The sequence below is a fragment of the Thermobia domestica genome, chromosome 17 (assembly GCF_964235325.1).
Source record: "Thermobia domestica chromosome 17, izTheDome1.hap1.1, whole genome shotgun sequence".
Lineage (NCBI taxonomy): Eukaryota > Metazoa > Arthropoda > Insecta > Zygentoma > Lepismatidae > Thermobia > Thermobia domestica.
This window is the reverse complement of record NC_137470.1, coordinates 141,425,841-141,452,986: the sequence shown is the minus strand read 5'-3', so window position 1 is coordinate 141,452,986 and position 27,146 is coordinate 141,425,841. Positions and strand designations below refer to the sequence as shown.

Sequence of the window (27,146 nt, the reverse complement as noted above, 5' to 3'; positions counted from 1 at the left end):
TATTGTATTCTTGATTTTTCAGGAAAAAATAGTTCAAAAACGAAATTAACTTTTTCGGGACGTAGTGACTATGAATGTATAAATCCATTGAAACCTCGGGTTCGGTTTTGTTTTCTCCAATTACCATACTTTCTTTACTCTTATCGCAGCTTGAAAGTAAAAAAAGAAAAAGAAAAAAGAAAAGAAAAAAGAAAAAAAAAGTGACGTCTTACAGAATCGAGGCACTATGACATCACTGGATAGGTATGGCGTCAATCCGAGAGGAAGTGCTAGCAAACACAGTTAGTCAACAGCTAACACTCCATCTTGTGGTGTAATCGGTGCGCTCATGTTATCAGATGCTCATTTGCTCTTTGTGAGAGTGGATCTACTGGCGTAAGCAACGTGGCATTTGGTGCAAGATTTAAAACAATTCGCTTGTCTTTGTTTCCATACACATTGAACTGAAAGAGTGAATAAGTTGAAGTCCCAGGGAGTTAGTTTTTACTAGTTTTGAGTGTGAACTTGCAAGATACGATGGCAGAATTCGCGTATACTACTTTTGTGGGTGAGACCGACCCTGTTCACACAATTGCTGTACTGGGCGAGATGAAAGTAGGAAAAACGGCTATGTGTGTCCAGTACCTTTTCAAAGAATTCGTGGAGTACTACGAAGAAACAGGTCATGCCACTTATAAGACATATGAGTGGGTTGACGGTAAATCATATGAGATCAATATTTTAGATACTTGCCACGAAGATATCGATGCTCAGGAATGGGCTACTGCAATTGAAGGAGCTCTTCTGGTCTTTTCGCTTGATGACTCTGTAACATTTGAGGTGATTGATCAGTACAGGGATGAAGTAATTCGCATCCAAGGCACGGAAGACGTCCCTATGATCCTTGTTGGAAACAAATGCGATCTCGAAGAGGAGCGTGAAGTTCAATTTTATGAAGCAAAAGCCAAAGCAGATGAATGGAACATACCCTATATTGAAACGTCAGCTCTAAGTAAATGCGCTGTCGAGAAGCCTTTCATGTACATTATCGATGAAGTTTGTCGTCGTTCGCAGCAGTAATACTAGTGATAATGAGAGACATAATGGATACATGTACCAGTTTGTTTGGATGTACTTGTTATACTAAAATGATCAGGAATTGAGTCCTCGAAAAGGTAAGCGAACTACCGATCTCTCATTATTTTTTTTTTCAGTAAAAATCTAAATTAAAATAGTAATTTCTTATCTAACACAATTTTAGAATGATTTTGTGGATATTTTTTTTTAAACTTACAAGACCAATATAATTTGTTTTTCTTTATATTTTTTTTAAATAAAATATTTCAGTTTAACGTCCGACGATTGTGCCCTTTGGGCTAAGAGAGACGATGATTAAATAAAGTGAATGATGATGGAAGAATGGGTGGAATGAGAAAGTGGGAGAAAATCGGAGTATCCCGAGAAAACTAACGGACATGATACTGTTTATCACAAACTTACTTGTCCGAGAATCGAAGAAGGGATAGTACGCATCAGTAGTAATCGTTCTACCACTGGTCCATCATGGCCCCCCTCTTCATTTTCTTTAAAGATAAACATTGTCTCTGCCTGGAACAATCTTAATTTCTAATTTTTTGATACTTTGAGCTCTTTTTCTTTTTTTTTTAAGGTCAAAGGTTTTCTGCATAAACTAGAAGATAATACTTTATCACGAAAATACATTTCCATGTTTATGATATGCAAAAGTACAAGAAGTTTTATTGAACTACTATATGGCCGGTCAGCCATCAGTGAACAGGTAACGGAGCATAAACGGTGACTAATAACAATAATTCCTTTAATTGGATTCAGTATTTCAACAAAAGGTTTTATCTTAACTATTATCTCTCTACTGAAACCTAAATTGTAAAAATAAACAATTTCCGCTTTTAACCTAATCGCCATACACCAAATATGATAACAAATAGTGAAAAATTGATAATTGATATGAGTTAAGCGTCTCAAGAATAGGTAGTATTTACAACTGCGTCCCTGTTTTCAAACAGGAAGTAGTAAAAATACATTTTCTGGTTTTAACACTGATCGCCTTAAATGAAAAACGGCAACACAAAGTGGTATATATATATTTTTTTTATATTGATGCATGATATGAAGATTAGAGTCTGCGTTAGATCTTGTACTTCAATTTAAAAAAAAAAAAGCGGAAGTGGTAATTTTTTTATAACTTCCTGTTTGAACACTGGCGTCCAGGGTGCGAATTGCGGCCAAAGATGGAGGGAAAAATTCCCATCTGGAAAGCTTTTATCCCTGGTTGGAAAGCAGGAAAAATTCCCAGAGGGATGTTATTTCCTCCTCCCCTCAGTTATATTTATTGTATTATTCAAATTCTTCAATTCAAGTCCGTTCGAGAATTGTTAATAGAAAATTCATTGTAAAAAGTAATTTGGTTAAATTAGGTTATAGTTGGTGTGTATTGGGAGCTGCTTTTTTTTTTTTTTTTTTTTTTTTTTTTAAGGAACTTTAGTGAGATCTGCTGCTGTAGGTTAGGATAAAAATGGTATAATACTGGTATACTCTACCCCAAACAGAAGCCAAATGTGTTAGCTTTAATCGTTGTTGTCAGCAGGGTTGGCACGATTATAGCAAGTTGGTTTAAACGAGGCGTTTTTTTTTTTTTTACTTTATGCCACCCTGAAAAAAATGCCTAATTCGCGCCCTGCTGGCGCCCATAGAGCAAAATTTGTAAGAGATAGTGATAAACCTTTTTTAAAATAAAATAGTTGTATTTCAAGTCTTTATCGCGTCTACAAGGTGCCTGGCATCTCTTGATGTCAAGCAGAAGACAACGTGACTAGCGACATCTATTATCCTGATTGTGAACTATTGGGAGTTGGCGTACCTGATAGTCTTAGGCACGGGCGGATCCAGGGGGCGATCGGGGCGATATCCCCACCAGAAGAGGCAACTTTCTTATTTTATATATAAATAAAACCTATCTCAGAGCTTGGAACTCTTAAAAGTAACTCTAAGTTGCAGTATTACAATCCACCGCCCCAACCAAAAGTCCGTCCTGGATCCTCCCCTGGTCTTAGGCGTCTTGCGTTTATACTAAGAATTACGAAGATCTAAATATTTTCAACTAGATATTTATGGAACCCGCAGCTCTTGAATGTTTCAAAGTTCCCATATTAGCGTTACTCACACACTGTGTTGTTTTTTCATATATACAGGGTGAGTCAAAAGTCCCCTACACCCCGTTTTAAAATGGATCCGATTGTAGCTAGCCGGAATTGGTAATTATAAGGACATATTAGGCCAAGGAGAAACCTTTACTGTGCTTGTTAGGTGAATGGCCGTCATCTTCCTGTCCTCCATTTCGAATCTCGCTCAGAAAGTTAAAATAGGAAGGGGGGATTCAATGGCGCAATCAGATTTAACATAACTATAATAACTATGAAGTTACAATCACATGAAACTCAAATTACTTCTGCCAAAATGTGTCCAATGCGCCGGTCGTGTTCCGCTTATACATATTTGTAGACCTATCTCCCAAGCTGTATGAATACAAACAATGTCTCATGTGTGATTTGTCCACATGTATCCTCTGTCTGTTGCTCCAATTAATCCAGATCCCTAATCTTTTCGCCTCATACCCTAGTCTTTAGGTGACCGTACAGTAGAACTACAATAGTGATAAATCAGGTGATCTGGCAGACCATTTCACAGACCCACGCCGACCAATACATCGACCAGGAAACTGTTCAATCACATACTGATTAACCTGGAGTCCATAATGAGGTGGCGCTCGATCATGTTTGTAAAATAAATGAAAGTTAACATCTGGGGGAGGGAACAATGAGTTGTTCTAACATGTCCAAGTAACGCTCTGCAATTAAGGCGCCAGAGATAACAAAAGGACCAATGATACGGGGCCAACAGACTGCCACTTAAGCGTCTGTAACATTTTGCAAATGGAGGTTTGGCTGAGGTGGCATGCCATGTGCTGCGCTGTGGAGACTTAAACGACGCTAGCGCTGCCATAACTGTGCCTTCGTCAGTGGCTGTTTCAGCCTACCTGATCGTGTTCTGTTCTCGACTGTGTTGCATCTTCGAACTCAGTCAAGTATGCCACTGCGACGTGTGAAACTGGAGCAGATTGAGGATGCCTTTCATTGAAATCACTAGCTTCAGGACGGGCACTTCTACCATATCACATCTTGAAGATCTTACTAGAATGCGATCGGCTTTAGCAAATGCAATATTTCAGCATCTGGAAATAGGAAATAAATTTGAGTTTCGTGTGATTATAATCTGAAAATTATTACAGTTATGTTAAAACTGATTACACCATTTAAGTTGCTCTTAAACTTATAGCTCTGTTTCATATATCACATTTTCCCTTTTTCTTTATTTTTTTTAAAAATGAGATTCAAAATGGCAGACAGGAAGATGGCGGCTGTTCACCTGATATGCACCATAAAGACTCCCACTCGGCTACAGTATTCCTACAATTACCAATTTCAGCTATCTACCCCCGCTCCCTCGCTTTCATTTTACAAGGAGTGGTAAGGGGCTTTTGACTTATCCTACAAATGTATTCATATTTTTAATACATGCATATATTTAACCCATGCATATTTATAATTCTGCATACATATTTTTAATTGTTAATTGGATTTAATTGATTTTAATTTAGCTTATCATGCAGCAGCGAGGCTATATGAGACTTGAATGTACAGCTTAACGTGGCATCCAAACCATATGTGTTTCACCATGCTCCAGCCCACACAGCTGTTGTTAACAACCTTAAGACGGTGGTTGCGTGGTAGAGCGCTCACCTCCGGTGTCAGAATTCCTTGGTTCAATCCTAGCTATATTTGTTTGTGGTTGAAAATATCTTGGCGGTGTTTTCTCCTGTTTTCTCCCACATATACATTGCCAAAATTATTCCATTCATTTTCATTAATCACGCGCATAACATACAACATTAAGACTCATAAATTTTATTTAATTTCAGTTTTATAAAAATGAAGTGAAATCTTTAAGTTTTACGTCCCACGCTTATGCCGGTTAGGCTAAAGGAGACGGTGAATATGTGATATGAGTGAAATGGTGGAATGAAGAAAGTGGGAAGAAACGGGAGAAACCCGAGAAAACCCACGAGCACGGTGTTTGTCCACCACAAAGTCCACACGGCGCGAGCTGGGATCGAACCAAGAACCGCAAGCACCGGAGGTGAAAGATCTACCACTGAGCCATCTTTTGCAGTGGTATCCAGAGCCCTTATTTTTCCTATATAGTACAATCTGGAATATCAACATTTCTTGATCTGGCCATAATATACTCAATAAAAAATCAACAATTTTATAACTGAAACTTAATAACAAAGAGCAAATGTTCAATAAAATTACTAGTTGCATGGATATACTACAATTAAGTCTGTGCACTGAGAAAAAAAAATGTAGGTGGCATACTTAAAAACGTAGGTTACATTCGTAATTCCTGTAGTTTCTGGACTTAACGTACAACCGTATATAACATCCTGCAGCAAACGTATAGCTGAAAAAGTATGTATTATACGTACTGTCTGCACAAGTGCAATGACGTCATTCGTGTGACGTTATCTGCAGTAACAAGTATATACGGAGGTAATATCTAGCTTTGTGACGTCAGGGTCGTATGTAGCATGTGGGTTAATAATGACGACATACACTGACTATCAGGACGGAGCATGATTTCAAGAAGTATGCAATATACGTTCTGTACGTATGTTTCTTGCGTTCAAGCCCGAGACAGCATCTATATTGTACTTGTGCCCCATACGTACGACTAGATACAGTATACGTATTGTACGTATGTATTATACAGATTTTCCTTATGTCGCACACAGCTTGTCCAGATACATCATACAGAATATCCGTATGCACCATACAGAGTGCATATATGTAGCTTACAGACTGTCTGCATGCAGCATATAGATTATACGTATGTCGCGTACAGGTTGGCCATATGTAATGTATAGATTGGATGTATATAGCTAATAGGTTGTCCATATGAAATATACAGATTTTACCTGTATCGAATACGTATTGCCTTCTTGTAATGTATGGATCGGACATATGCAGGATCTAGAGTGTACGTATAGTGCACCATTATTAAAGTGCTGCAACATACTGCAAAGTGCATGATACATTCTTACTGTAATGTTGTCAAATATTGTTTTACTCTGTATGAAAACAAAAATAGCTTAAAATATGGTTGATCTCCTTTGTGCCAATAATAATAAAATTAACAATACTACACTTTTCAAATCTTAGTTTGGAGCAGTGAAACTGTCCAAAGAAATGTATTTACCTGCAGGATGTCCTATAAGTTTGGGCTTCCTGCTAATTCGTTGGAAAGCTACTGCAAAGTCAAGTGTTGAAAAGTGACACAAGCGTTAATTTTAAAATTATGGGCACAAAGCAGGGGCGGATCCAGGACGGACTTCTGGGGGGGGCGGTCGGCGGTAATACTGCTACTTTTAAGAGCTCCAAACTTGTTATGGATGGGTTTATTTATATATAAAATAAGAAAGTTTCCTCTTGTGGGGGGGGGGGCGATCGCCCCGATCGCCCCCCTCTGGATCCGCCCCTGGCACAAAGGAGGTTAACCATATATTAAACTATTTTCGTTTCCATACAGAGTAAATCAATATGTGATATATTACTGTAAGAATTTATCATATGGTTTGCAGTTAGTTAGTTGCAGCACCTCAATAATAATGCAAAATGCACAGCCTTATACAATCCTATATTCAAACTCAAACAAGATTTACATACAATCATTTATTAAGCTGTTATCATCCATTGCTTGTACGATATAAAGATTATTTTACCTCATTCTTTTCCTTAATAGTATCTTCTACTAAAGTGCAGTTGTTACCACAAGAGGCCTGAATAGAATTTTCCAGAAATAACTTCTCTGTACATTTTAATTAACAGGTATGTCTTTTTTTTTTTTTTTTTAAATGTCGCAATAATTAAAAGTGTGGTGTCAGCCGGAAACGTATTCGCTTACAATATGATTCCTACTCAGTACTCACCATTAAAAATGCAACACCAAGAAGGAGACTGGGTAGATGCGCCAAAGTTCCCAGGCCGATACCTAATAGTAAGTGCAGAATACTCTTAAACGTCCGCTGTATTCGCTGTGTGACAGCGGAGGCGTTGTGCAGCCATCGACTAAACATATTTATTCTTCCCTGCTATAGACATTCTGCAAATTTGGACTTTCCTGGATGCATCCTTCTTAGTGCAACATTTTAAGGAAAGAGCAATTTAACAGTCTCATACATTGCTTAAAGAAAGGGCAATGATTCTCAGAATTACTCGGAAGATATATATACACAATAATTTAAAACGGTTATTTCAAACTTTGCAATTCAAAGCACGAAAAGAACTATAGATAAAGGAACACTGATTTTAGCCAAATAGTAATTAGTAAACTCAATCACACTCAGTACCATTAGTTGCTTGGTGTTATCCGTAAGTCAGAGATCACGGTATCTCATTTCGTGTAGATTTTTGCATTTGTTTAACGCTAAAAATGTATTTTATCGCTAATTGAACCCAGTACCATATATATACCGACAGGACGTACCTTAGTCACAAGGTGACATGAGTGAAACACTAAACTATTCGATTGACACCTGCGGCCTTGTCAACACTAGAGAAAGTTACAAAGTGATTAAGTAAATACGGAACATAGTTCATACAAAGTATAGCGATGTATGAAGTCTCCGTTTAATACGACTTGGATAAAGGATACATCTGAAATAGCAACAAAGAAATATATAATGATTTCTCTGGATAATTTGGATTAGTCCAGAATTCGAACACACACACGCTGGTAAGTCCAACGTTTTTTTTTTTTTTAACTTCTTTCTTCGGATTCCCAATAAAGTTGACTACTGAAAAGCTGAGTTATAGATTCTGTATTAAAACAACACCTTCGCTAGACATGTTCAGTATACACATTGTCTTACATACAGAACAATACATTAGTTATTAATGCATGTCTGAAATAATAGTGCTTCGTATAGAATTTTACTTCATCCAATCGCAATAGCACAAAGATAAAAAATATTGCTAGGGATAATGTTCTTATTACAGAGAAAAAGAATTAAAATGACTTAACATTAACAATCATTTTCTTTAAACAGAGATAATATTTTATTATAATTTATGGAAGAAAGAAATAATTTGTAGTACAGTATCTTTATTAGGGTTATATATTCGTACAAAATAATGTAAGTACAACTGAGTCTGTCTTCAGAAAGGGCGTACTTTTAGCCACAACCTACACTGCTTCTTTTGACTGTCTTTCAAGCAGAATCCTGGTTTGATGCACGAAATACCTGCAACAAAAATCAGAAAATATTTAAAATGTTATATTCAGTGTGCTTAATTTGGTTGTACTTAACAATACAAAGTATCTTAACATTTTTGAGATTAAATGGACAAAATCTGTTCGGTCAGGTATGGACTTTTGGGTTGCACGTAGAAAAACTATGAAGTGTTTATTGATGCTGAACAACAACTCAAAATGTATTACCATTCAAAAGTAAGTGGGTACCTCAATGGTGTTCGGGCTACCATGGGGTACCTAATGTCTGTATTTTTTAGATATATGAAAATATATGTCTCTAAAATGTAAGGAACTGACATCTGTTTACCGAAAACCTCAACTCGGTAAGCCTTATGGATATCGAGATATGGGAAAATAAAGAGCGACACTACAGAACTGTGGAGTTTGCGTACTAGATGGTGCAGTTTCGGAAACGTAATTACGAGGGCTTACAACAACCTCAAAAGTAGTTTCAATTAAATACACTACACACACGCCCTGATGGGGGTTTTCGGGTACCATGATATTCCCAGAACTCTCATTTCTAAATATTCTAAAATATGTCTTAATAACGTTTTAAAGAACGTTAGAGGTGTGTGTTTACCGAAACCGCAAGTCGGTACGCCTAACAGTTACCGAAATATGGTGAAATAAAAAGCGACACCATAGGTACGTGGAGCTTGCATATTAGACAGTACAATTTAGAAAATTAATTAAAATATGACTATCAAGATATTGTCAAATAAAGGGAGGATCCATATAGTTATGGGGTTTTCGTGTTAGGTGGTAAAATTTCCGAAACCAGTCATGTAAAGTTAATAAGCATCAGTAGCAATTTCATCTTAAAATAATTAGGTATTTCCATGGAGTTTAAGAACATCATGGGGTCTACCAAGATTAAATTTTAAAAGTTTTGTAAAATATATTTTGACATTTGTAAAGAGTATTAGAAATATGTATTTACCTAAAAGTTCCAGCTAGTACATCTAGCAGCTAGAGAGACACCATACAATAAAAGCGTATTAGATCTTGAAATTTCAGAAAACAATTATTGATCCTAACAAAAGTTAAATAAGATGGTACTTATATGGATTGAGTGAGTACCTCAGACTCGTCAGTACAATTTCGATCGAAAGATTAATTCAGCTCTAAATTTTCTTTGGACAATTCCAAGCGTTCATCGGGCTCTGAAATAAAGTGAACATTTTTTGTCAATATCTAATATAGCAAGCGAGATATAAGGAATTATGCATTTTATGACGTCGTAAAAATAGAGACCCACATGGATTTGTACTTTTGAGTATTTGCTGTAAGAAGAAGAAATTTCAGAAAACAACCGTATATACCTTAATAGACAATTAAATGGGCGAGGGCACGATGGCTTAGGGGTAGAGTGCTTACCTCTAGTGTATTGGGTTCTTGGTTCGATCCACGGTCAAGTCAGTTTGTAGTGCACATCGTATTCGTGGGTTTTCTCGGGGTACTCTCTTTCCTCCCACCTTTGCATTCCATCAATTCTGTCAACAACATTCACTTGCTTTAATCATAATCTCCCTGAGACTAAAATGCATAATCGTGGGTCGCTACACTGAAATATTTCCTTTTATTTAATTTTAAAATTAAATAGGGAGTTAAGTATGATCGTATCTCTACAGGTTAAGTGAATACTCCAATAGTTTCTGCAAAAAAAAAAAAAAGATTAGTTAAATACCCTACCACTAAGCTACTGTGTCCCCGCCCACTGAATTGTCTATTAAGGTATATACAGTAGTTTTCTGAATTTTTTTTCTTATAGGAAAGAGCCAAAAGTACAAATCCGTAAAGATCTCTATTTTTACGCCATAAAATATATAATTCCTTATATCTTGGTTACTATCTTAGATATTGACAGCGAATTTTCATTCTTTTGCACAGCTCGATGAACCCTTGGAATTGCCTGAAGAAAACCTAGGACTGAACTAATCTTTCGATCGAAATTGTACTGAGGTACTCATTTAACCCATAGAAGTACCATCTTATTTAATTTTGTTGCCACCAATAATTGTTTCCGAAATTTCAAGATCTCGTACGCTTTTATTTCACAGTGTTTCTCCAGATGTTAGATGTACTAGCTGGAAGTTTTGGGTAAACACATATTTCAAATACTGTTTACAAATGTCAGATTATATTTTCAAAAGCTTTTAAAATTTAATTTTGGTAGACCCCATGATGTTCTAACACTCCATGAGGATATCTAATTACTTTAAGATGAAATTACTACTGGTGTTTATTAACTTTCCATGACCGATTTCGGAAATTTTAGCATCTAACACGAAAACCCCTTAACTGTGTTGGTCCTCCCTTTATTTGACAACATCTTGATAGCCGTTAGTCATATTTTAATTCAATTTCCGAATTGTAGCGTCAAGTATGCAAGCCCCACATACCTATAGTTTATTTCCCATACCTCGGTATCCATAAGGCTTACCGAGTGGCAGTTTTCAGTAAAAAAAAAAAAAAAATCAGTTCTTTACATTTTAGAGACATGTATTTCCATATATCTAAAACGCAGAAATTAAGTACCGCATTAGAACTACATTGGAGTACTCACTTACTTTTGCATAGCAGGGTAAAAACGCCAGTGGTTCTCACTTTAAGGTTGAAAACATACTATTTTGTCTCTTCTCTGAGCATCGTGAATCTGTCGGAGCTGTACCATAGTTGGAAAGACTCACTGATCCTTCCTATAATGACCATGTAGTTAGAATTAAAAAAGGAGTAGCCGTTGGAGGAAAAACAATATTTTAAAATCCTTGCACCAGTAGTCGTCACCTTAAAATCAAAATGTTTCAGTAGTAGTCAGGATTTTCTACCAGTGTTCGTCACTCAAATAACTTGACATAATTTATTCAAAAACGCACTGTGTATCAGTTTAGGGTTAAGAATACAATATAAAGTAGTAAGCTTAATAACTTTGCATCACTTTTAGCACTCAAGAAATAAAATAAAAACGTTTTTACATACTTTTTAAAGCAATTTCAGAGAGAAAAATGTTAACTGAATTCAAAAGTTAACTGTATATCACTTCCACGTTAAGAGTACAATATTAAATACTATGTTTAATAACTATACGTCACTTTAAACTCTCAAGAATGAAAATAAACGTTTGTACACCTTGTCTCAAAAAGGTTGAGCGCATTCTTTACTGGTGTTTTGAGGCAATAATTTTCTAAGTCCAGCTTCGGGTATCTTCGGGAAAAAGTAAGCCAGGTTCGAACCTCCAAGCCAGCCTTTGCAATCGGGAAAAAGTTTGCAGATGTGTTTTTCTTCTTTTAAATATAATAAGACTTGTTACCAAGTGTTTAAAAAAGCAACATTGATTGAAATACTTAATGATACAATATTTCGAAACTTTTTTTTTCAATGTCAGCACATGCTTGTTTGTCTTTTAGCTCTCCATACGTAATGGAACATTTAAATACGTTAAGGAATCTTTCCATATGTAAAAGAATGCTCAAAGTTAAGAAATAGAACATAATTATCGCCTGAGTACTAAAATAAAAGTCAAAGTAGAACAGAAACGGCGTTTGTAATGGAAATGAATGTCATAATTATCTTGAGATCCATTATCCATCGCTAGAAGGTTGTGTTAGCTCATTGGTAAGCTATCGGATTTCAAATCATGAGGTTGAGGGTTCGAATCCCGTCTAGGCTAATCCTTTTTTTAAAATTATATTTTCCGCAATGCATGAAAAATTATATAAAATAATTACATTAGAATACATAAGTTGTGTATATATAACATAATCATTGCAGAACATAGTAATTATTATGTTTAAAATATAACATCTGAGATGATTTTCACAGTAGGTCGGTATGAGGATGTAAATACAAGTTAAGAAACTCGTTCAATAGCAATAAATAAATCATGTAGTGTATTTATTTGCAACTATTTGTCATATAGAGGGTAATTCTCAACATTCATAATACAGAATGTCATTTATGTTCTTGAAAAGTTATTCGATGCATAAACAGAAGGTATAAACAGAGAATCCAAAGTCGGAACGCTCGCAAAAAAAATTCATGAACCCCAAAGGTCACGTGAGCAGACTGGAATTGTCTTTATGAAGCATGCCACAGCAGAAAGTCTTTACATAGATTTTCAATTCAATTCCTGATATATGCTTTTGCAATGTGGAGGTGGTGATGCCTTGAGTCGCTCTCGCTCGCTCGCTCGCTCGCTCGCTCACTCTCTATTTATACAGAATATAAAAGTGGATTTATGTGTGTATTTCAACCTAATTCTGATATATCTAGAGCAATTTTAACTATATTTCTTACAGTCTGGAAAAAGAGTACTGTCGGGATACATATCAAAAATGCTAGAAACGGGTCGATATTAGTATCGAATCTATAGTTTCGTGGTCGCTTAGGTGAATAGTTCTACTTTCAATTCAAGTCCAATTAAGCTTCCATTAGCACCCAGGGTGGTTACGTAGCGACATAAAGATATCGAAATCATTCGATATTAGAATCGAATCGTAAGTTTTCAGCGCTGCTAACAGTGCAGCATTTCCCATTAGTCCACATTAATCCACATTTCACATTAGTCCCATTGCCTAGAGGGCAACATATTTGCAGAGTGCAAAGTTTAAAACTTGAATAATATTTTAATTTTTTCCGTATGAAAAAAGTTATAAATCAAGAGCAAATATACTATTTCACGATCAATCCTCTTTTACTATTCTAATATGTTTAATAATAGCGTAAGAAATCTAATAGTAATTCAGAACATGTTTCACAGTTGTTATTTTTTGTTACATAGTTGTAGCTGTAGCATGTAGTGAGTGGAATTTAACTGTAATAAATTCACTAATTAACCATATTCGAATTAAGTTTTATTTTTAAGTTCGGGATGAAGGGGTGGAGAAATATGTAGTTATTGGGGGCACCGAGCTTTTCTACATTTTACTTTCAAGATCTCCATTTTTCTTTTGTCATTTGTTCCTAATAAAAAAAGTTCAGTCACTTTTGGATTGTCATAGGATAGTAGGAGTTGGATTTTGGGATGCAGCCTGTGAGATTCTAGAGGAGCTAACTGCTTGAAAAAATATTTTTGAATCATCTGTAACATATGAAATAAGGATATGTATCATAAAAAATTGAAAGTAACTATGTCTGCGTAATCATCACGGTCAAATTGCAAAGTCAAATGAATTGACGTTTGGTATATAATCAGGCTCCATTCCCAACTGGGAAGTTACCATACGCTTGTCACTTTCATTATAATACATATCCTTAGGGGGAGTAGAAGTCCGAATTTTTGCGAAAAATTTAGTATCTTACAAGCCGTTCAACTGAGAGCTGAAATTCAACATATAACTCTTTATTAAAAATAAAGAAAATATGTCCTGGCATTTTTTAAAATTATCTTTTATGAGCGGGGGGACGGGGGTGCATTTTCTATATATTGGAAATTGGTAGTGGGTTGATTTGTAAAAATAATCGAAAACGATTGATATTAGTTGAGAAAAAAATTGAGTAATGCAAACTAAAGTTCTTTTTTAATTTTATACCCACTGCTTTCTATTTATAATTGCTGAAGCTGGTGTTTAATGTATGGAGCGTTCCGAGCATAAGGCAATCAAGCCATAAAGTTAGAGAAAAACGGCCATAAAATTTGTATTCTAAACTTAATTACATGGGCATTTTCAATTAGTACGGCATGCTTAATTAAATAGAAAATTAGTTTCTCTCTCTCTCTCTCTCTCTCTCTCTCTTTTTTTTTTTTTTTTTTTTTACGTTGGTCTACTTTTCCTTGATTTGAAACTTTCAAATTTCACCCTATTTTCTACTGAAATGTGTCTGTAAGGCAACAAAGAAATAATTATATATGATAAATTTAAATTCATTTTAATTTGGAAGATGAGAAACACTTTGCCATTATATATCGTAAAGGTCAGACCCACCAGTATTGTAACAGAGAGGTGCTTGAGCCATTGACGGTAGAAATTCAAACTCCGATAAGTGATAATTTCACAGTCTTGTTTTATTACAAGTGTAACCTCTTTAGTCAATGGAGGGGAGGACGTGGGCCATCGGTCAGAGTTGATGTCGATGGGTTTTGGTGGGTCGGAGTTGGTCGCAATGGTTCAGAGTGGTTCATAGTTGGTGGTGGGTCAGAGTGGATCACGATGGTTGATGGGTCAGAGTGGGCCAATGGGGCATTTGGGTGGTGGGTGATAGTGGGTCATGGTGGGTTGTGGATCAAATTTTCATTGACCCACACCATCTCTGGTTAAAATTGTACTAAAGATAAGAGGCACCGAAGATGCATGTCGGCTATTATGCTCAAATTTTGCTCATGGATAGTACTCCACCAGGAAGCAATAAATCTGAAACGGTTCGCGGTATCACCTTCTAGAACTCGAGATGTAGGGGTTTCTCTGGTTGGCTAAATTAAGACGTCAATGATTTATCCTTCAACAACCAAGCTTTTTATGATCGTTTCCGTGGGGAAGTCAGGAGAACACGTGCCTAGTAATCGTAATATTGATAGTTTGCGTCCACCCCGGGTATTTGTTTTGTGTTTTTTTGATTCACCTAAATATAAACAAATCACACATATAAGCATTTGGACATATTTTGGGAGAGTAATTTTGTGGTTCGTTGGCGTTTCATCGCGTCTCTGCTGCTGGTGGTAAAGTTTTCAAAATGGAACTTGGGCCACCACGGATCGTCGCTGCGGGGCCACCAATTTCTGGCGAGAGGTCAATAGTTGACCATCTGTAGTCCACCGACGCTTACAGCTTAGAGTAATGAACGATGTCTTTGCCTTGTAGAGTTCATGACTACCGACGTCAGCAGTCAACTAGCTTTTAGTATTCCTTTACTAACCATCTATTGTTCATGTTTGTACACGGTGTTGTCATAATAATAATAATAATAATAATAATAATAATAATAATAATAATAATAATAATAATAATTATTATTATTATTATTATTATTATTATTATTATTATTATTATTATTATTATTATTATTATTATTATTATTATTATTTGTAGTAATAGTAGTATAATTGATGATAGAATAATTATTGTCTATGTATTGTCTAGGTAGGACTACACACAGGATTTGGCTCGTTTTGGTTCGACTTGACTCTAATCCGAGTCGAGTTGGAAGATATTTTTCGCGCCGAGTCCAAGAGTAGACCTCAAAGATGTCTGTTTCGAGTCGAGTCGAGTTTCAAAGAAAAGTCGTTCGTGCCCATCCCTACTAATGAGAGCTTAATCGGAGTTAAGCGAAATTGAAAGTCTCACTATTAATCTAAGCGACCCCGAAAACTATGAATCTAATATCGATCATTTTCTAGCAATCTTTTATATGTATCCCCCTCCCATTCACCATAGGTAACCCGACAGCAATCTTTTTGAAACTATAAGAAACGTGGTTAAAATTACTCTAGACCAGTGGTTCTCAATCTAATTCTGTCACGATCCCCTTTTATCACACTCTCTTGCCAGCGACCGTTTTATAATTTGTTTTATAATAAGCTTGTGTGGGATTTTTAACATACCTATTTCTATAATAGTAGAATCCATTTTTTTGTTTATAGTGAACAGTGCCATGGAAAATCAGTGCCCGGAGCGAGAGTATAGTACGATGTCACCGTATATATGAGTGACGTCGACAGACTAGCTACGAAGCGCCACCATGGTTGGCACGAAGCTCAATAACATTTTCAAAATAAACCCTACCTTTCCTTAATTTTCAGCACATTTTATTACGTTTTTCCTTCTATTTTACACATGTGCACATGTACTTTCCTAACATGAGTAACACACTTCCTCCGAAATGTGTGGCCCCTTTTCTCGGCGCCCGGCACTGACAGTGGATACAGTAACTGTAATATCTATATTCCCAATGACGAAGGTGCTGGTTCAAGATGGATGTTAAACTCCTTCATTGAAGAGGCCATTAACGTATTCGATCTAAGCCCACAACTTCTTGACCAAATAATAGAATGATCATGCGACAAGTCTTTGCAACTGTTTTTTTTGTAACGAAGACTTGGACAAGTTCTGCCTGATAAGGAGAGAAGAATATCCTGGTCTGGGGATTGCTGCTTTAAAAGTAATAATTCCATTTGCTATATCGTACTTGTGCGAAAGTGTTTTTTTTTATGGTAAACATTAAAACAAAGATAAGAAATCGCTTATCAGTTGAAAATGGTTTGATAATGTTCGTCATGAAGATTGAACCGGACATTGCTGAACTAGTGAAATTACACCATGCTTAGGTATCTCATTAGGTTTTAATTTTAATTGTATTTCAATGTGCAGGTTTTGTTGCATGTGTATTTTTCTAGTATTTCTATATACAGCTCTCATTAGTTTTATATCATACCTCTTTGATTTAAATTCATTTTTAAACAACTCTACTAACTAACTAACTCTATGGCCTATGGAACCCGGAGGTTCAATGCCGCGTTCACAAAAGCTCTACACTGATTTCTATCCTTAGCCAATTGGATCCAGTTTTTACTTTGTATTCTTATCTCAGCGAGATCCATCTTAATATTGTCCTCCCATCTGCACCTAGGTCTTCCTAATGGTCGTTTTCCGATCGGTCTTCCAGTCAAGATTTTGAAAGCGTTTCTACTTTCTTCCATTGTAGCTACATGACCTGCCCACCTAAGCCTTCTAGACTTGACGACCCTAACAATGTTGGGTAAACCGTATAAATTATGTAGTTCCTCGTTATGAAGTTTCCGCCATTCCCCATTCCCGTTCCTCTTGGGTCCGAATATTCGTCTAAGGATCTTGTTCTCAAATACTTTCAGTCTATGTTCTTCCCTCAGAGTAAGCGACCATGTTTCGCAACCATACAGAACAACAGGCATGATTATCGTTTTGTATATTTTAAGCTTCAAATTTCTCGACAGAATTCGCGACGACAAGAGACTTTGAACCGAATAGTAACACGAATTCTACACCCTTTGAAAATGTTCAGTAGACTTATTTTTTTATTGTTCTTTACAATGTGTATAAAAAATAAAAGTATGCTTATCAGAACAAAATTAAAAATAATATTTAAAAATAATTTCTGGTATTAGATTCTAACTATATTTATCTCTTCCGCCTATCTTCGCGATCCCCTAGGGGCCGCGACTCCCAGGTTGAGAAACCCTGCTCTAGGCATACATGAGTTATTTTGGAACATACATACATACACTTTTATGTGTATAAATGCAGATAAGAGAGAGTTGAGAGAGAGCGATTAAGGAATTGCCGCTCTCAATCTCTTCACTTTACTTTTGCGATTCGCGAATTTCTTGCGTGACAGTTTGGGGCTAGCTAGTTTTTTGCCTTGGACCACGATCCGATTTTCGATATGCTCTACCTAAATGCTGTAATGCGAATATTGAGAAGTTATCTGCGATGAAAGTAGCTGCAAATAAATACATTACATAACTTATTTATTGCTATTACACGATTTTTTAAATTTGTATTCAATATTCACACATAACACACCGACGTTCTGTCAATACCTCAGATGTTATATTTTAAAGATAAGAATTACTTATGTCGTGAAATGATATGAATATATATATTCAACTGATATATACAACTGATGATATGAATATATATATTCAACTGATATATACAACTGATGAATTGTAATGTAACTATTTTACATAATTTTCATGCATTGAGGAAAGTAGAATATCATAAAAGAATTTCACCTGAACGGGTATCGAACTCACGATTTAAGCGCTCGGTGGTGTACCACTGAGCTAATATGACCGCTTTTCGGAAGCTGCTTCTGAAATATAACTGAGCTCATACGTAAATGCTCTTTTCCGTATGGAAATCACAATGACGAAACGAGAGTGTGAATACATAGTCTCGAAATATTGTATCATTAAGTATTTCAATGTTACTTTTTTCTACACTTAATACCATTTCAACATGTCTTATTATATTTAACAGAAGGAAAAACATATCTGTACATCGTTTCCGGATTACTAAGGTTGGCTTTGGAGGTTCGAACCAGCAGCTTTAGTTTACTGTTTTCCGAAGATACCCGAAGTTGGACTTCGAAAGTGTTTGTCTCAAAACAGCTATCATCATATCGCTCAATCTGTTTGGTATATGGTATATGTTTTTATACGTGTAAAGTCAGTATAACAATTCATTCTTTAAACAGCTTTTCGTATGTATTAATATTCCTTTATAAAAACTGTTTTTAATATTATTATTACGGCGCACCATTTTCAGATTTCTTTCGCGAGTCGTTGACCAAGTCGTTCCCCACCAGCGTTGCCAGACTCACAGCTCGGAATTATTCCAAAACCTGATCGAACTTATGCCAGATTCGGTCAAATTATGCTAGATCCTCATAATTACTAATTCAGGAGTTTAAAAAAACGAAGTTGAGATACGATAACGTAACTTAAAATACACAGAGAGCAAGAATGCATGGATAGAAGTCAATACTTCACGCACCAAAATTTTAACTCAACTAAATTAATGCAGTCGTTGCCAGATTCAATGGCGTATATGTCGTATAAATGAATGCAAAGTTTTTGTTTACATATTTTGAAAGAAAATTACTTCGCAGCATAAGCGGAGTTGGGAATCGTCTGCTGGGGGGGGGGGCAGATTTTTGGTCGGTCTCGGAGCTGTCATTTCAGGAATAAATATGATCATGAAGTCAGAAATAAAGATGGTGAAGTTGTCAAAAAGTTGGGGGGAGAATGGCCCCCATAGCTCCGCCCATGCGTCGGAGTTAAAGGATTAGAAAACCCTGGGTGGAGCCACAAAAAAGCCCAAAGACGTTTCGAACTTACTTCGAAAAATAAGACTGCCTGTATGGTTTACCGACTGTATGAATCAATGGAAGAGGATACATTTCTGCCGTTCTTTTTCTTCCCACGACCAACTTCTTTCTCATCTCCAGGTTTTACGGCTTTTTGACAAACTTGCTGAAATTGTGCTAGATTTGGGCAGGATGCTAAAAGCAAGATGCTAGATGCTAGAGACATGCAAATTATGCTAGATCTAGCATCATTATGCTAGATCTGGCAACGCTGTTCCCCACAATAGGCGTGTCGTGCAAGTAACCAATCACACGTCAGGTACTAGCTTTTACCTATTGCTTCCTTCTCACAGCTCAGAACATTGGTAACTATGGATAGACGTACAGCAGTAATTACTTTATGGGAGTTGGAAGGTTATTCTGCAACTGCAGCTAGCAGGCGAGTAGGTGTCCCGGCCTCTACAGGAAGGCGATGGATTCGGAAATATGGTGCTACAGGTCAGACTGATAATTTACGATCTCCTGGTCGTCCGCATGTGTCAACCGAAGCCCAAGATGCGAGATTAGTAAACGAAGCCCGGTTAGACCCACTAAGGACGTCTAGACAGCTAAGGGAGGTTCCTCTCTTTCCTGGTAGTAAGCATACAGCTCTGCGAAGGCTTCGTCATGCTGGGTTACGTGGCCGTGTTGCTGCCGTGAAGGAAAAACTCTCCGGCGACCACAAAATTTACCGTCTCGCGTTTGCACAGGCGAATGTGGGTCTCAATTGGGAAAACGTAGTTTTCTCAGATTAATCCATATTCACATCAAAGGAGGGACGCAGTTTTGTGTATCGTCCGAGAGGCACCCGATATGACCATGGATATGTGGCTGCTTGCAATCGCAGTGGCCATGTATCTATTTTATGTTGGGGTTGGATTTCCAGTCGCGGAGCAGGACAGCTTCATAGAATTGAAGGACATCTGGACAATGCTCAGTACTTAGACATTATCAATAATATCATGGTGCTATCTGTACGAGTATTTCAGCCTGATGGTGTAATTCAGTTCCAGCTATACCAGTCGCCAATACATACTTCCCGTGTGATTCAGGAATGGTTCGCAGGGCACCCTGAGATTGATTTAATCGACTGGCCGCTCGTGGAGCAGACCTCAATCTCATGGAAAATATGTGGGCAGAAGTGAAGCGTACTCTAAGGGAAAGTTGGCCTGAGGCAGATCCACCAAGAACTCAGGATGACCTGTGGCATCTTGTTTCCGAAGCATGGCTGGAGGTAGGGGAAGGAGATAGATTTGTCACCCATGTAATAGATTCCATGCCCAGAAGAATGGAGCGTGTAATAAATTCAGAAGGGTCTTGGACACAATATTAATGTCCCCGCCTTAACTCCCGAAAACAGCCCTTTTCAGGGCTACCTAAACGCTTCTGAAAATATTTCTAGAAGTAAACCACTCCTTGTATCCGATTTCTGTGCAATCCTACCAACAAAAGAATGATAATTAGCTGTAGGTTTTGAACTCAAGACCTCTTTATTGGCAAGTCCGTACTCTACCAGTGAGCTAACATGAACACACAAACCCAATCTGAAGAAACACGATTTTCAATTTCTGGTATTCGATGACGATGATGCTCATATACTTGGCAAATGTTGTATTCAACTTGGGATATTCCGCAACACACACACACACACACACACACACACATAAACAAAGCGAAAGAGAGAGAGAGATGAATATACAAAAGCATATTCAACGTATTCGAATGAGACTCTAAGTAACGACATTCCGTTCTAAAGAGAATTTGTGTTTCTTCCCGTGACGTTAAGGGGATCGGGAAAAGTTATGTGTCTTGAAGCAGGATACGACTTTGGATACTCTGTTTATACACTTTCTATATCCGTAGGAATATATTGTATTTCACGAATGTAAATGACATGCTGTAATGAGAATATTGAGAAGTTACATCTGTATGACAAATAGATGCAAATAAATAAACTACATAACTTATTTATTGCTATTAAATGATTTTCTTAACTTGTATTTACATCCTCATATATAATACCGACCTACTGTGAAAATTATCCCAGATGTTATATTTTAAACATAATAATTACTATGTTCTGCAATGATTATGTTTATATACACAACTTATGTATTCTAATGTAATTATTTTATATAATTTTTCATGCATTGCGGAAAATATAATTTTAAAAAAAGGATTAGCCTAGACGGAATTCGAACCCTCAACCTTATGATTTGAAATCCGACAGCTTACCAATGAGCTAACACAACCTTCTAGCGATGTATAACGGATCTCAAGATAATTTTGACATTCATATCCATTACAAACGCTGTTTCTGTTCTACTTTGACTTTTATTTTAGTACTCAGGCGATAATTATGTTCTGTTTCTTAACTTTGAGCATTCTTTTACATATGGAAAGATTCCTTAACGTATTTAAATGTTCCATTACGTATGGAGAGCTAAATGACAAACAAGCATGTGCTAACATTAAAAAAAAAAAGGTTTCGAAATATTGTATCATTAAGTATTTCAATCAATGTTGCTTTTTTAAACACTTGGTAACAAGTCTTATTATATTTAAAAGAAGAAAAACACATCTGCAAACTTTTTCCCGATTGCAAAGGCTGGCTTGGAGGTTCGAACCTGGCTTACTTTTTCCCGAAGATACCCGAAGCTGGACTTAGAAAATTTTTGCCTCAAAACACCAATAAAGAATGCGCTCAACCTTTTTGAGACAAGGTGTACATACATTTTAAAAACAATCTGAGAAACAAAATAAGTTAACTGAATTCAAAATTTAATTATACATCACCTTAAGCTTGAGAATACACTATAAAATACAGAGATTAATAAAAAATGAAATCTTTAAGTTCAACGTCCCACGATTATGCCGGTTAGGCTACAGGAGACGGAGATAATGAGAAATGAGTGAAATGGTGGAATGAAGAAAGTGGGAGGAAACGGGAGAACCCCGAGAAAACCCACGAGCACGGTGTTTGTCCACTACAAAGTCCACACGGCGCGAGTTGGGATCGAACCAGGGACCCCAAACACCGGAGGTTAACACTCTACCACTGAGCCACCGCGCCCCCCTGAGATTAATAATAATGCATTATTGAAGAATGAAAACAAAAATGTTTTAGCTACCTATATTGTATTTACATGTTACCGGTATTTCTCATTAATTTTTTTTTTTTGATACCTCATGATCAAGTGTAGGGATGCGCAAGAGAAAAGATTTGAGATTGTCTCCTCTCGAAAAGGTGCCGCGAAAGTTATGTCTCGTCTCGAAAAATGGATCCGTTTCTATTGGAAGAGCTCTATCTCGTCTCGAATTTCGTAACAAAAATTCTGTCTCGTCTTGTCTCGTGCGCATCCCTAATCAGGTCCATAGCCAAAAACTTCATTTCGGAGGGGGTTCGATAGGGCTTTGGGATATCCGAATTTAGTTATAGATAATCGATATTGACAAACTATCGAAACTTGTTCGAAATATCGAAAAATACAGCAATATCGAAATATAAACAATATCAAAAATCGAAAATATAGAAATATGAAAGAGATCAAAAATATGGATATATCGATCAAAAATGGATATATGATCTTGGAATACGATTTGGTGGAATAATGAGGGAGAAAAATAATCATTGATTAAATATTAAATTGAAAAGAAATAAGAGCCTGACGCTCAAATACTTATCTATCCGGCACCCATCTTGATCCTCATAAAATATCATGAAGTGCTTGATTGATTCTAAACCCAATAATAGTAATAGTAATTTAACAACAAACACAGAATATATAATTTACACACCTTGAAATGTAGAAATTAATGATTGAAATCCCCAGCTTTCCAATAGACGTTTGATTTCTCCAAATGAAGATTCGGATATCTTGTTTCTTCTCAAGCAATAATGGGTTACAATAATCAGTTGCAGTTCAAAGCCAAGTCACTAAGTTAAGCAAGAAAATAAAGAATTCATTAGTTAGATGCATACAAAATCCTACGCATATAAATCCGAATCTACTTGTATTAAATTGTAAATTTAAACAAACTAAATTATACTACTTTGGAAAGCGTCTCCAAATATAATGTTTTCATTCTAAAGTGAAGGAATTTTTAAAATCGGATGACCCGTTTGCGCTGTACACTCGCTATGCGTCCAATGTGAAATGAAAATATAACATTGCCATTTACCTGGACCCACAACGTAAGTGAGTGAAGTTACTGTCTTTTACGCTAACATGTCGATGGCCAGCCCCCGTTTCAAACAGTAACTTCATTCACTTATGTTGTGGGTCCAGGTAAATGACAACGTTGCATTTTCATTTAAAATTGGGTGCATAAAGAGTATACAGCACAAACATCTCGTCCGATTTTTTTTAAAAAGTGTTCACTTTAGATTGAAAACGTCATATTTCGAAATGTTTTCCTCTTACATTTTGTTGTAACTCTGATAATAACAGAGTTATCCTATGTCAGGGAACGTTTGAGACATCCTGTATACATCATAAGAAGTTCCTTTCTAAATTCTACACGGATGTGGTTTCATTGAATGTGAGGTGGGTGATACACATTAGGCCTTTTGGGAGTACGTCACACGGACGACCGTAATTTTGTGTTCAAAATTTTTATGAATTGATGGGATATGTGATACATATGGCCACGGACTAGAATTTTCTCAGTATGTCAAATATGCAATCAGATTTCATGCAGCTTAATTTGGTGAAAAGCTATTGCCAATTGAACGTTACATTTACCTCTTTCTTGCAGATGTTGAACCATGCCGTTAGCACGTGAGGAATGGATCGAAATAATCAAACTGTGGGGCGGGAGGAGTATATGTGCAGTGGTTGCCGATTGCAGTCATCCACAATGTGACTCTGTGTCACATGTTTCAGTGTCACAGTAATTAACTAAATTTGAGAAGACGGGGACATTCGTGAACATACATCGTAGCGGTTCAAACTCGCGGAACCTTTTTCCTTCCCCATTTTGAACCGGTACATGAAAATGCCATTTTCTCCATGTTTGCCTGCGCCGATTTTGAAAATTCCTTCACTAATCGATTTCTCTCGTCGAGTACTACAAGAAACAGTTAAAATCTCGCGGGCCCTTTTTTCTTCCCCATTTTGAACTGATACATGAAAATGCGATTTTCTTCATGCTTGCCTGCGCCGATTTTGACAATTCTTCACTAGTCGATTTCTCTCGTCGAGTACTACAAGAATCAGTTAAAATCTCGCGGTTCTTTTTCATTCCCCATTTTGAACTGGTACATGAAAATGCGATTTTCTCTATGTTTGCCTGCGCCGATTTTGAAAATTCCTTCACTAATCGATTTCTCTCGACGAGTACTACAAGAATCAGTTAAAATCTCGCGGAACCTTTTTCCTTCTCCATTTTGAACCGGTACATGAAAATGCCATTTTCTCCATGTTTGCCTGCGCCGATTTTGAAAATTCCTTCACTAATCGATTTCTCTCGACGAGTACTACAAGAATCAGTTAAAATCTCGCGGAACCTTTTTCCTTCCCCATTTTGAACCGGTACATGAAAATGCCATTTTCTCCATGTTTGCCTGCGCCGATTTTGAAAATTCCTTCACTAGTCGATTTCTCTCGTCGAGTACTACAAGAAACAGTTAAAATCTCGCGGGCCCTTTTTGCTTCCCCATTTTGAACTGATACATGAAAATGCGATTTTCTTCATGCTTGCCTGCGCCGATTTTGACAATTCCTTCACTAGTCGATTTCTCTCGTCGAGTATTACAAGAATCAGTTAAAATCTTGCGGCCCTTTTTTCTTCCCCACTTTGAACCGGAACATGAAAATGAGATTTTTTCTATGTTTGCCTGCGCCGATTTTGAAAATTCCTTCACTAATCGATTTCTCTCGACGAGTACTACAAGAATCAGTTAAAATCTCGCGGAACCTTTTTCCTTCCCCATTTTGAACCGGTACATGAAAATGCCATTTTCTCCATGTTTGCCTGCGCCGATTTTGAAAATTCCTTCACTAATCGATTTCTCTCGTCGTGTACAAGAATCAATTAAAATCTCGCGGTCGTCTTTTCTTCCCCATTTTGAACCGGTACATGAAAATGCGATTTTCTGCATGTTTACCTGCGCCGATTTTGAAAATTCTTTCAGTAATTTATTTCTGTTGTCGAGTACTATAAGAATCGGTTAAAATCTCGCGGGCCCTTTTTTCTTCCCCAAGCCAATATTTTTGTATATTTTGAATGTATTCAAGTATGGAACAAAAGTATTATATAATTCCCTTAGTAGGTTTCTCAACTTCATATTTTTCAACTTAAATTTTATTTATTTTAATTATTTATTTTCTTGTGACTCAATATTTAATTGCAATCGTTCATTGGGGAGAAGGGTGGCCATTCTCAAATATATAAATATAGTATTCTTAAAATTTATGTGTTCTCGTACTATTAGTTTCTTCCACTAGACCTGGAAATTGAAAAATTAATACCTGGAAAACCTGGAAAATTCAGGGAAATTGAGTTCCATATTTATGTATGAACACTGCTATTTACAATTTTTTTTTCGAATAGGGAGAACTGTACAAAAGGGTGTTTTGGGAATGGTATAACAATAGGTTTCTGGGAGTGTTGTTCGAAATGAAATCTTTAAGTTTTACGTCCCACTATTATGCTGGCTAGGCTAAAGATAACGGGGTGTTGTTCGCAGTGTTGAATTCAGACATTTACACCCGGGGGGGGGAATGTCAACTGCTCGGGGGAGGGTTATTTTTCTGTATTTTTTTCAAGAAAGCAGCATATTTAACAATTCCATTCACATACACATCTTACCTAATATTGAGACTAATTGCTGATAAATATTCAATGAGATTATAATTTTAAGAAAACAATCGTTTGATTTCATCTAAAACATTAAATAAAGACTGGCAAAAATAGTTTACACTAAACTTTAACTGCTATTTACAGTAACTATTTTTATTATTTCCTATATTCAGTAATTACTGTTTGTTACTAATATAAAAATTTTTAAAAAGATTTAAATTAACTGAAATATTTTTTCTCCTAAAACAAACATACTTAGGAATATCTTAATAAAAAGTTATCATTCTTTCTCACACTTCTGATTCTAAATCAAACATATTAGCCTTGGTTTCTTCACTGCATATACATCAATAGTTTAGTTGACGAAATCTTCAGTAGGATTAGTGCCGTGTCGTGGAAAATCAGCGCTTGGCGCGAGAGTATACGACGGCATCCCCGTATATATGAGTGAGGTCGACAGACCAGCCGCCAAAGGTGGGAAAATTTTAAAAAGTAAACCCTGCTTTTCCTTGATTTTGAGCACTTTTCATTACTTTTTTCCTTTCATTTTATATATGTCCACATGTATTTCATTCCTCTGTTTTTCTTTCCTTCTTTTCTTTTCTTTTTCCCTCCCGAATTTTTCACCCCTTACTTCGGCGCCCGGGGCCGTCGCCCCGCTTGCCCCTCCCCCATGGAACGGCACTGAGCAGGATCTTGGCCACCTTCAATAGCAATCTTTCACTTATATACTATTATCATATTGATAAATTCTATATAAGTCTCTAATCAAGGAGGGATAACTGTTCCTCCCTGATCCCTCTAAATGACGCCCACTGAATCTCACCCTTTAACTGAATTATTTTTAATTAAAGAAAGATGTGTTTACTTTAACAATCGTAAAACACATTTACGTCTGTTACTTCCGATGCGAGAAATGGGATTTAGGCGCCCTATTTCAAATAATGTAGGAACTGTATATTTTCAAGAACTGAAGTCTGCTGACATGAGAGATTATATGGAATGATCGAAAGATCTTCCCTATCTTTCCTTTCGTATCTCAACCTGTGCTAGTGCTACCTACTAATATATAATATAGGGCGAGAGTATAGTACCTACTAAAATACAAACCTTTCTTCAACAGTTAACAA

The 27,146-nt window shown here is 36.5% G+C and overlaps 1 pseudogene across 1 annotated transcript in view; it reads left to right on the top strand.

Annotated features, from left to right (window-relative positions):
• The first annotated feature begins 324 nt into the window (after nt 1-324).
• LOC145674377 (ras-related protein Ral-A pseudogene) overlaps nt 325-27,146 on the top strand; it is a 43,512-nt pseudogene continuing 16,690 nt past the window's right edge. The window contains exon 1 of the transcript XR_014128916.1: nt 325-1,154. The product of XR_014128916.1 is annotated as a ras-related protein Ral-A pseudogene (transcript). The remainder of the gene's footprint in view (nt 1,155-27,146) is intronic.